This window comes from Rattus norvegicus, chromosome X (genome assembly GCF_036323735.1).
Source record: "Rattus norvegicus strain BN/NHsdMcwi chromosome X, GRCr8, whole genome shotgun sequence".
Classification (NCBI taxonomy): domain Eukaryota; kingdom Metazoa; phylum Chordata; class Mammalia; order Rodentia; family Muridae; genus Rattus; species Rattus norvegicus.
The window spans coordinates 75,917,660-75,928,095 of NC_086039.1; the positions used below are offsets into that span (position 1 = coordinate 75,917,660).

At 39.3% G+C, this 10,436-nt stretch overlaps 2 pseudogenes; both read left to right on the top strand.

Annotated features, from left to right (window-relative positions):
* Positions 1-2,637: 2,637 nt before the first annotated feature.
* Positions 2,638-2,845, top strand: LOC134484069 (SNRPN upstream reading frame protein-like; annotated as a pseudogene).
* Positions 2,846-3,138: 293 nt separating this feature from the next.
* Positions 3,139-3,960, top strand: Snrpn-ps1 (small nuclear ribonucleoprotein polypeptide N, pseudogene 1; annotated as a pseudogene).
* The last annotated feature ends 6,476 nt before the right edge of the window (positions 3,961-10,436 follow it).

Consider the following 10,436-nt stretch of genomic DNA (forward strand, 5'->3'; position numbering starts at 1 on the left):
AAATACTTTGATTTTAACTTTCCAATTTGTATCTACTTGATCTACATTTGCTTTTTAAATTCCTCTGACTAGAACTTTAAGTAAGATATTGAAAAAATAGATCCATGTACCAGACTAACTTGATAGGTAATTAATTTTATGAGTATTTATATAGAAACATGCTATATTAAATGAGAAATATAGTTATAATAATGTAAAATGTGTTGAAACCTAACTCATTAGAAGAGAATATCCACACGGTAGCCCAATATTTAGTCATATTTGGAAACATTTTATTCAGAAATGACCATTGTATGCATATAAAGTCATTATATCCACAATAATATATGAAAAAAATCTTTCACCCAGCATTAATCTGATATCATTGAAGAATACTGTTATAGGATTCATTTTCAAGCTTATTAAGTGAATAATATCTTAAAATGTAAGATTAAACCAAAATAATATTAATAATTATTTTTATACAAGCATGTTGCAAAATGATCTATATATTTTATTATGGTACAATATTGGGATTTGCTAGATATAATGTCTGTGAAAGTTATTGTTGTGGAAGTGTTTGAGTTTTTATAGAAGAATATGTAATTTTGAATGAAACCCTTCTTTGTCACAATTATCAATATATGTATTACAACTGCCATTTATTAATGCTGTCCTTGTGTGATCACTATCCACTTTATGCTCATATGGTGTCTTAGACAGGGTTTCTATTCCTTCACAAAACATCATGCCCAAGAATCAAATCAGGGAGAAAAGAGTTTATTCAGCTTACACTTCCAACTTGCATTCATCACCAACGGAAATCAGAATATGAACTCACACAGAGTAGGAACTTGGAGGCAAGAGTGCATGTAGAAGCCATGAGAAATGCTGTTTACTGGCTTTACTTCCCCTGGCTTTTTCAACTTGTTTTCTTATAGAACTCAAGATTATTAGGCCAGCTATGGCATCCCCACTTGATCACTAATTGAGAAAATGCCTTACAGTGAGATCTCCTCGAGGCATTTCCTCAAGGCAGGGTTCTTTCTGTGTGATAACTCCAGCTTGTGTTACGTTTGACACAAAATCAGCCAGTATAGATGATACGATCCATACCTTCTATTTCCTGATTGATCATGCCCAAAGAAACATGTCACAAAAGGATCGATTTGATTAATTTAGACAAATTCCAGATAGCAATTTGAAGGCGTCTGTAGTGGTAAATATTAAAGAAAGAAAGAATCTACCAAACCAGACGAATGCCAGCTTGGGTAGGCCGCATGGCATATGACGGGTATTTTCATCTCATTCAGCAAAGCATCTCAAACACTAAGTTCACAATCTCCATCCCACTCTGCTGCTGCTGGCTACTCTCTGAGCCTTGCAGTAGCTGTCCTCTTGCTACTTTCTTGCTGTGGACTCTGCTCACATTCCCACCATCCACCCCCTATAGTTATAATCACAACTCCCAGGAATCCTATAGAGTCAAAATTCAATAAGCTTGTAATTTAGCAATCAGATTTATATCAATAAATCCTAACCTCACAAAATGACAACACAATAGATCTAAACCAATTAATATTAATGTATACTGACCACCTAGGTAAGGCAGATTGTTGTATAAAAATCCATCCTCATGAAAAATTCATAACTACCTGTGGCTCTTCAATGGTCTTCAGTCTTCTCCTCCATCTTTGTTCTTCTTTGTCTTTCTCCTCTCTATCTCCTGCCTTTAAAACTCTGTGCCTCCTTTACTTTTAAACTGTCCAATCACAGGTCTTGCCTTATCTTGTACCTGCATTCACATACATCAAGACAACAATCTAAACTTCACCATTTTTGTCTAATTGAAAAACTAAGTTTTCTCTTAAATGCAAGCTGAGCGTAACTCTTACCATTCTGTAATTGTAAAGCATGAATTGTGAACACCCAGTCCATTCTTTTTGTCAATTAAATAATACATTATGTTATTTGCCTTAGCTTAATAAAAGCTTAAAAATTTTTAAAAAAAGAAAGTACTTTGTGTGCAGCAGTGAATCAATTTTAATAAAGGTTAGTAGAACCTCGCCCCTAGATGAAGAGCTACACTCAATTAATTACTATTGAGAGAGGGAGAGTTTGTTTTCTCCAGGATAAGGCCCCTGATTAGTTTCTCCAATACCAAGTGGTCAGTCCTAGAAATATGTAACAACACTGAACAGACTTAGCGGGTGTATATGTAATAACAGTGGTTAAAGGAGAGGAGGCTGTACATGTGACCATGGGAACAGGTGCAGGATGGGTAGGAGGAAGTAGAGGGAGAAAGAATTGTGTAATTGTGTTTTGATTACATTTTTCAAAAGCTGACATTTGAGTTAAGGACAGCTCTCATTTTGACGTTTAGGGATTGACAAACAGAAACCTCACTCATGATCATGCAACATACATAAATGCAGCTGTAGCAGTATCTTCTGGTAATTAGAGGACGTCCAGGTTTTGGTTGGAAGTTCTTTTCTACTCCTTCCTTACAGTCATTTGAACAGAGGCGAGGCAATATCTCTTTTTTGTTTTAATTTTCCTACTAATTTGTGATGATAAAAAAAATCTTTTCTTATGGGCAGAAAGGAGAGGATGCTGGCGATCTCTGTTGCTTGGTTCTGAGGAGTAATTTGCAACTCAATGGGGCAAGCATGGGATTGCTTACACTGGAGAAGAGCTAGTGAACAAACAGCACCTGCCAGAGGTAGAAGTCCAGGTCAAATGTCTTACTAAGGAACCAGGAATGTTACTTGTACCTCCATAATGTTCTCAGCAGCAGCAAGTTCCTGTGGAGGATTTCCAGGCAGAACTGAGACAGGTGTTCTTAGCTGACACACCAAGAGGTTAAAGCAGTACCGGAAAGTCAAGGTGGTGGAAGCCAAAGAAAGACCCATCCACTGTTTGTGAAACTTTGGTCAAGCTTACATTGTGTCTAAGAGCCTGCATCATACCTTTATTTATTTGTTTGTTTGTTTATTTATTTATTTATTTTATCTTTATTAACTTGAGTATTTCCGGGCCAACATTCCCCTAACCCCTCCCTCTCCCCTTCTATATTCATACCTTTATTTATAACCCTCCCCCAAGTATTGAGGATGTTGGAATTGTACTGTTGAGAATGACTATGGTGGGACAGCAATCATGACTGTGGGTAAGAGGAACAAGATGCTGCAGGCCATTGACTTTAAAAGGAGATGGATCCTGCAAGACAGAAGAATCTTCATTGGCACCCTTTGACAAACATATGAGTTTGATCCCCAGTGATTGTGATGTGTTCAGGAAGATTAAACCAAAGAATGCAAAAATAGCCAGAGCATGGAGACAAAAAGACAGGTCTTGGGTCTAATCTTGCTGTGTGAGAACTTGGTGTCCATGACTGTGGAGGGTCCACCTTCTAAAGATACTGTTATTATTCATGTGCCACTTGCTGGTGCTGCAGGTGACCCTGGGGTGGGGAGAGCATCTAGCAGGGGAGTACCAGCCAGTGTACTTATTCCCCAAGCTCCTGCTGGATTAGCAGGCTCTGTTGGAGGAGTTGGAGGCCCATCCCAGCAGATCATGAGTCCACTGGGAAGATGCACTGTAGTAGCTGCTGCTGTTGCTGCCACCACCAGCATTGTACTCAGCATCAGGATGGGAAATTCCATCTCCATTTGTAGGCAGAACAACCCCACCTCCAGGAGTTATGGCTCCTTTACCTGGTGTGAGACCATCCATTGGTATACCAACTGGCCTTCCCCTTGCTTGAGAGACACCTGTAGGCATGCTCCTTCCAGGAATGAGACCTTCCTCCACCAGGAATTAGAGGCCCACCTCTCCCAGGAATATGTCCACTAAAGACCCTAAGATACAGTTGATGAATATCAGCCCTTCTTTTCCCCTCTAATTCATCTTGTAAAATTGTGTTGCCTGTAAGCTTTCTGACCTCTCTTACTGAATTAACTCTAGATAATAAATACATAGAGCAATTGAAGAAAAAACTTTTCGTTTGCTGACCACATTATGTCTTTTTTACAAAATGTCTAAGTCATTTTCTATTTTTAATTTTTAAAATTCTATCTCTGTCTATCATCTCCTCTTTTTTACCTACCTATCAGCTATGTAAGTATGTATGTATATATGTATGTATTATATATCTGTGTATCTATGATGTCTGTGCTATCTCACTCTCTTTCTCTCTATCAATTGATTGATCAATAGATAGATAGATAGATAGATAGATAGATAGATAGATAGATAGATATCATCCATCATCTGTGGTGGTCTGAATAAAAATGGCCCCCTTAGGCACATAGAGAGTAGCACTATTAGGAGGCATGGCCTTGTTGGAGTGTGTGTAGTTTTATTGGAGGAAATGTGACACTAGGGGGGGTGGGCTTTGAAGTTTGGTCTGCCATTTTTCCTGGACATCCCTATTATATGTTTTGAAGTCAGGAAGTGCGGTGTTTCAGTGTCTCAGCATTCTTCTAGTTATTTTGTATATTTCAGGCCTTTTGTGATTCTGGATAAACATTTTCATATATCTGAATAAATTCTTAGGGATTTTAGTAGAACAGAGAGTGTAAAGTTCGTAGATTGCTTTTTGAGAACTTTGTGTGTTTTGTCCTCAAATCCATGGGCATCATATATCATTCTACTTATTTATGTTTAGTTTCATTAGCAAAGTTTTGATGGCTTTCAGTATATACACATTTCTCTTCCCTGCTCAAGTTAAGTCACAATAGTTTCATATTGTCATATTGGTTGTTGTCACATTAGAAACAAATAATTTTTTGCTAAGTGACTTTACTGGTTTTCTTTTTTTTTAATCGAAAATAGGTATTTTCTTTCATACAATACATCCTAACCACAGTTGCCCCTCTCTCTACTCCTACCAGCTACCTGCCTCTTCAGATCCACTCCCTGTCTGTTCCCTTTTCAGAAAACAGCAGGCCTCCAAGAGAGGCCAGCCATTTTGTTTTAGCTATATAGCTATAGAATCATTACAATTTTCTACAAATAAGATGATGTCATCTACTAACAAATAGATTTTCCTCATCCCTTTGAATTTGGCTGCTGAATATTTTTTTTATTAACTTGAGTATTTCTTATATACATTTCGAGTGTTATTCCCTTTCCCAGTTTCCGGGCAAACATCCCCTTTTCCCCTCCCCTTCCTTATGGGTATTCCCCTCCCAACCCTCCCCCCATTGCTACCCTCCCACCAACAGTCTAGTTCACTGGGGGTTCAGTCTTAGCAGGACCCAGGGCTTCCCCTTCCACTGGTGCTCTTACTAGGATATTCATTGCTACCTATGAGGTCAGAGTCCAGGGTCAGTCCATGTATAGTCTTTAGGTAGTGGCTTAGTCCCTGGAAGCTCTGGTTGCTTGGCATTGTTGTACATACGGGGTCTCGAGCCCCTTCAAGCTCTTCCAGTTCTTTCTCTGATTCCTTCAACGGGGGTTCTATTCTCAGTTCAGTGGTTTGCTGCTGGCATTCGCCTCTGTATTTTCTGTATTCTGGCTGTGTCTCTCAGGAGCGATCTACATCCGGCTCCTGTCGGTCTGCACTTCTTTGCTTCATCCATCTTGTCTAATTGGGTGGCTGTATATGTATGGGCCACATGTGGGGCGGGCTCTGAATGGGTGTTCCTTCAGTCTCTGTTTTAATCTTTGCCTCTCTCTTCCCTGCCAAGGGTATCCTTGTTCCCCTTTTAAAGAAGGAGTGAAGCATTCACATTTTGATCATCCGTCTTGAGTTTCATTTGTTCTAGGCATCTAGGGTAATTCAAGCATTTGGGCTAATAGCCACTTATCAATGAGTGCATTCCATGTATGTCTTTCTGTGATTGGGTTAGCTCACTCAGGATGATATTTTCCAGTTCCAACCATTTGCCTACGAATTTCATAAAGTCATTGTTTTTCATAGGTGAGTAATATTCCATTGTGTAGATGTACCACATTTTCTGTATCCATTCCTCTGTTGAAGGGCATCTGGGTTCTTTCCAGCTTCTGGCTATTATAAATAAGGCTGCGATGAACATAGTGGAGCACGTGTCTTTTTTATATGTTGGGGCATCTTGTGGGTATATGCCCAAGAGAGGTATAGCTGGATCCTCAGGCAGTTCAATGTCCAATTTTCTGAGGAACCTCCAGACTGATTTCCAGAATGGTTGTACCAGTCTGCAATCCCACCAACAATGGAGGAGTGTTCCTCTTTCTCCACATCCTCGCCAGCATCTGCTGTCACCTGAGTTTTTGATCTTAGCCATTCTCACTGGTGTGAGGTGAAATCTCAGGGTTGTTTTGATTTGCATTTCCCTTATGACTAAAGATGTTGAACATTTCTTTAGGTGTTTCTCAGCCATTCGGCATTCCTCAGCTGTGAATTCTTTGTTTAGCTCTGAACCCCATTTCTTAATAGGGTTATTTGTTTCCCTGCGGTCTAACTTCTTGAGTTCTTTGTATATTTTGGATATAAGGCCTCTATCTGTTGTAGGATTGGTAAAGATCTTTTCCCAATCTGTTGGTTGCCGTTTTGTCCTAACCACAGTGTCCTTTGCCTTACAGAAGCTTTGCAGTTTTATGAGATCCCATTTGTCGATTCTTGATCTTAGAGCATAAGCCATTGGTGTTTTGTTCAGGAAATTTTTTCCAGTGCCCATGTGTTCCAGATGCTTCCCTAGTTTTTCTTCTATTAGTTTGAGTGTGTCTGGTTTGATGTGGAGGTCCTTGATCCACTTGGACTTAAGCTTTGTACAGGGTGATAAGCATGGATCGATCTGCATTCTTCTACATATTGACCCCCAGTTGAACCGCTGCTGAATATTTTTATAGCCTAATTTGTCTGGCTAGGCCTCTTCCCTATATATTTCACATGGAGCACTTCCACTCTGTTATTGAGTAGGCTAATTTTGTGTTTCACCGTTAAAAATGATATTCAGTGTAGCCTTTTCGTATTACAGTTTTATGTCTAAGCATTTCAATTTTATTCTTGTTCATTGAGAATTTCTATCACGATGATACTGACTTTTGTTAAGTGGTCACTGCAGAGATGGTCGTAGTTTTCTGTCCAATAATGTTACTGTGGAGCGTCACTGTGTAAGTTACTTTCCCTATTGCTGTGACAGAATGCTGTGACAAAGACACTTAAGGAAAAGCTTGATTTGACTCCCACTTTGAGGTTATAGTCCACCATGGGAAGGATGTCATGAAGCATTAGCATGAGACAGCTAATCACACTGTTCACAGGCAGGAAACAGAAGAGGTCTCGGTTGCGCACATTCAGCTCCTTTATGCTTTGCCCTGTAGGAACCAGGGCCAGGGAATGGTGCCACTCACTTTCAGGTCGGCCTTCTCACCTCAATGAACATAATCGAAACAGTTGCTCACAGTCATGCACAGGGCCTTGTCTCTTAGATGATCCTATACCCTGTCAAGCTCACAGTCAATATTAACCACATTTGTCGATTGGGTATGGTATACTCTCCTTGCATGTTAAGTGTCAATTCTTATTTGATGATGGTGTATGATCCTCTTAATCCGGTGCTGAGTTCAGTTTACTAGCACTTGATGAAAAGTTTCTTGCATGTGTGTGTGTGTGTGTGTGTGTGTGTGTGTGTGTGTGTGTGTGTGCATTAGGGAGATTACTGTATAATCATGATTACATGTAGCATTGACTGAGTTTGGTATTGAGATAATGCTGGCCATGGAAATGATGTTGGAATAATTTATTTCTTTCCAAAACCTGGAACAGATTGAGAAAGTTGACTTTGTTGTTTGTAATGTTTAATGGGGCTCATGAGTGAATCTACCAGTTCCAGTTTTTTTTATTATTAAGTGAGTTATCTTACCAGTTGCATATGTTGATGCCTTCTTTTCCTATTTCTATTCATTTTAAGTTAACATGTAAAGTTTGGTATTCATCCAAGCATGTACTTTCACATCATGCTTTGTTCCTACTCAACTCTTTACTCCATTGCTCTTCGATTATCCTCTTCCATAGTCTTGGTGATCCCTTTCACAGTAGACATATGTACGTTGTTTCCATTCATTCCTCTTTCTCCTATTCTTTACCTTTTAGATCTCTTCCTCTGCTGCTGTCATCGTCTACTTTCTACTGAAATCTCTCTCTCTCTCTCTCTCTCTCTCTCTCTCTCTCTCTCTCTCTCTCCCTCTCTGTCCTCTCATCACACACACACACACACACACACACACACACACACACACACACATCCTTTAATCTAGACTCTGTATGAGAGAAATTGTACAGTATTTGTCTTTCTGGATTATTTTGTGTAACAATGATTTCTAGTTTGATTCATTTTCTTTTAAATGTCATTTCATGTTTTTATAGTTGCAACATTTTTCTGTGTATATGTTTTAATTTTCTTTATCTGTTGATCTATTGAAATAAACATCCTCACAGTATGTTGACTTCAGTTTGATTGTAGTTGTGTTTTTATTTTTATTGAATATAGACATTTTCATTCAATATACTCTGATTATAATTTCCCTTCTCCAAACTCCTTCTATCTCTCTACTTCCCCACCCACCCAAATTCACAGCCTTTATTTCTATGTCTCTCATTAGAATACAAACAGGCATCTAAAAATTAATAATAATAAAATAGGATAAAATAATAACAAATGAGAATAGGACAAAATAAACAACAAAAATGGTGCCATAGAAAAAAGCATAAGAAACACATGCGGATGCTGGGACACACACATTTGTACTCACAGAAAACTCACAAAAACAAAATCAGAAACCATAATACAGAATCAAAGATTAGTAAGGGATAAAAAAACAGAAAAAATATTGTGAGACAAAGACTTTAAAAATTACCAGTGAGCTCATATTGTATAGGACATCTACTGCTGGGCATGGGGCAGCCCACACTGACTTGAAGTAAGTGTGATTTGTGTAACCAGTGGTACTCTGTTGGAGAAAATGAATTTTTCCTTTGCAAGCTGTTGTTAATTTGAGATAGATTTTGGGTTATGGATGTGGTATTGTGTCTACTACAATTATCAATACTGGCACCCCATCTGGTTCAGCCTCATACAGCCCCTGTGCATGCTGCCTCAGTCTCTGTGAGTTCCTATGTGCACAATCCTGCTGTGTCTGGAAGACCTTGTTTCCTTGGTGTCTTCCTTCCTCACTAGCTTTTAAAATCTTTCCTCCTTCTTTTCAGCAGAGTTCCCCAAACACTGAGGGGGAGGAATTTCATAGAGAAAACCCATTTAGGACTGAGTCTTCCAAATTTTCTCACACATTGTCCATTTGTGAGTCTCGGTATTAGTTCCCATACACTGCAGGAAGAAGCTTTTTTGAGGAAGACGCTGATCTATGAATAGAGCAGAATATCTTTATTTTATTGCTATTTTGTTGCTATGTTCCCATAGCAGAAGAGTAATATTTGGCTTTGCCCTTGGTCCATGGTGTATTTACGCTCAAGTTCTTGGCCACCCAGGAAGTATCCGAGATGTTTTGTTTTTTTCTCATGGAATGGGTCTCCATTCCAATCAGATAGTGGTTGATTACTACCATATTTTTGTGCCACTATTGCACCAGCATATCTTGCAGGTCATTGCTGTAGAAAGCAGTGTTTGTGGCTGGGTTGGTGTTTACCTTTCTTCTGTGGTAGTATGCAGAGTACAGTCCAATGCCATGAACAGTGATCAGTAGGGCTGAGCACCACAACTTCACTGTGTCCAATGAGTTATAGAGGTATGGTCTTTGGCAGTGGGATTGTGCCATCTATTTGTGGAGAATAACCAAGAGCCTTGACAATACCCTAGGTTGTTTGGGGACTCTTTGGCCAATAATTTAATTACTGGCCAAATCATTGGAGCAGAGTCCTTTGGATATATGCCCAAGAGTGATATAGCTAGATGTTGAAGGAGAACTATTCCCAGCTTCCCAAGGAACTGCCACACTGATTTCCATAGTGGCTATGCATGTTTGCACTCTCACCAGCAGTAGATGAATGTGCTCCTTACCTCACATCCTCATCAGCCTGCATTGTCATTTGTCTTGACCATTCTGATGGACATAAGTTGAAATCTCAAGTAGTTTTGGTTTGCATTTCTCTGGTGACTAAAGGTAGTGAACATTTCTTTTAGTGCTTCTCAGCCATTTGAATTTCCCTTCTTCCTTTTGAAAATTCTGTTTAAATCTGTCCCCTATTTGTTAATTGAGACTTCCCCTCCTTAGGAGTCCCCCTTTCTCACTCTTCTTTCTTCACTTGGGCCAAGAACCTGAGGACCACAGCTACAGCTGCCCTTCTGCCTTATAGACATTAGACCTGCTCCTACCTAGTAGAACTGGGCAAGGCCCACAGACATGCCAGGGGCTGGGGAAACCTTGGTAAACTTACTACATACTGTATCAAGGACACTGCTCTGAATGAAGGTGTTTTAATGTTTGGTTTAGTTTAGTTTAGGTGTTTGTGTTGG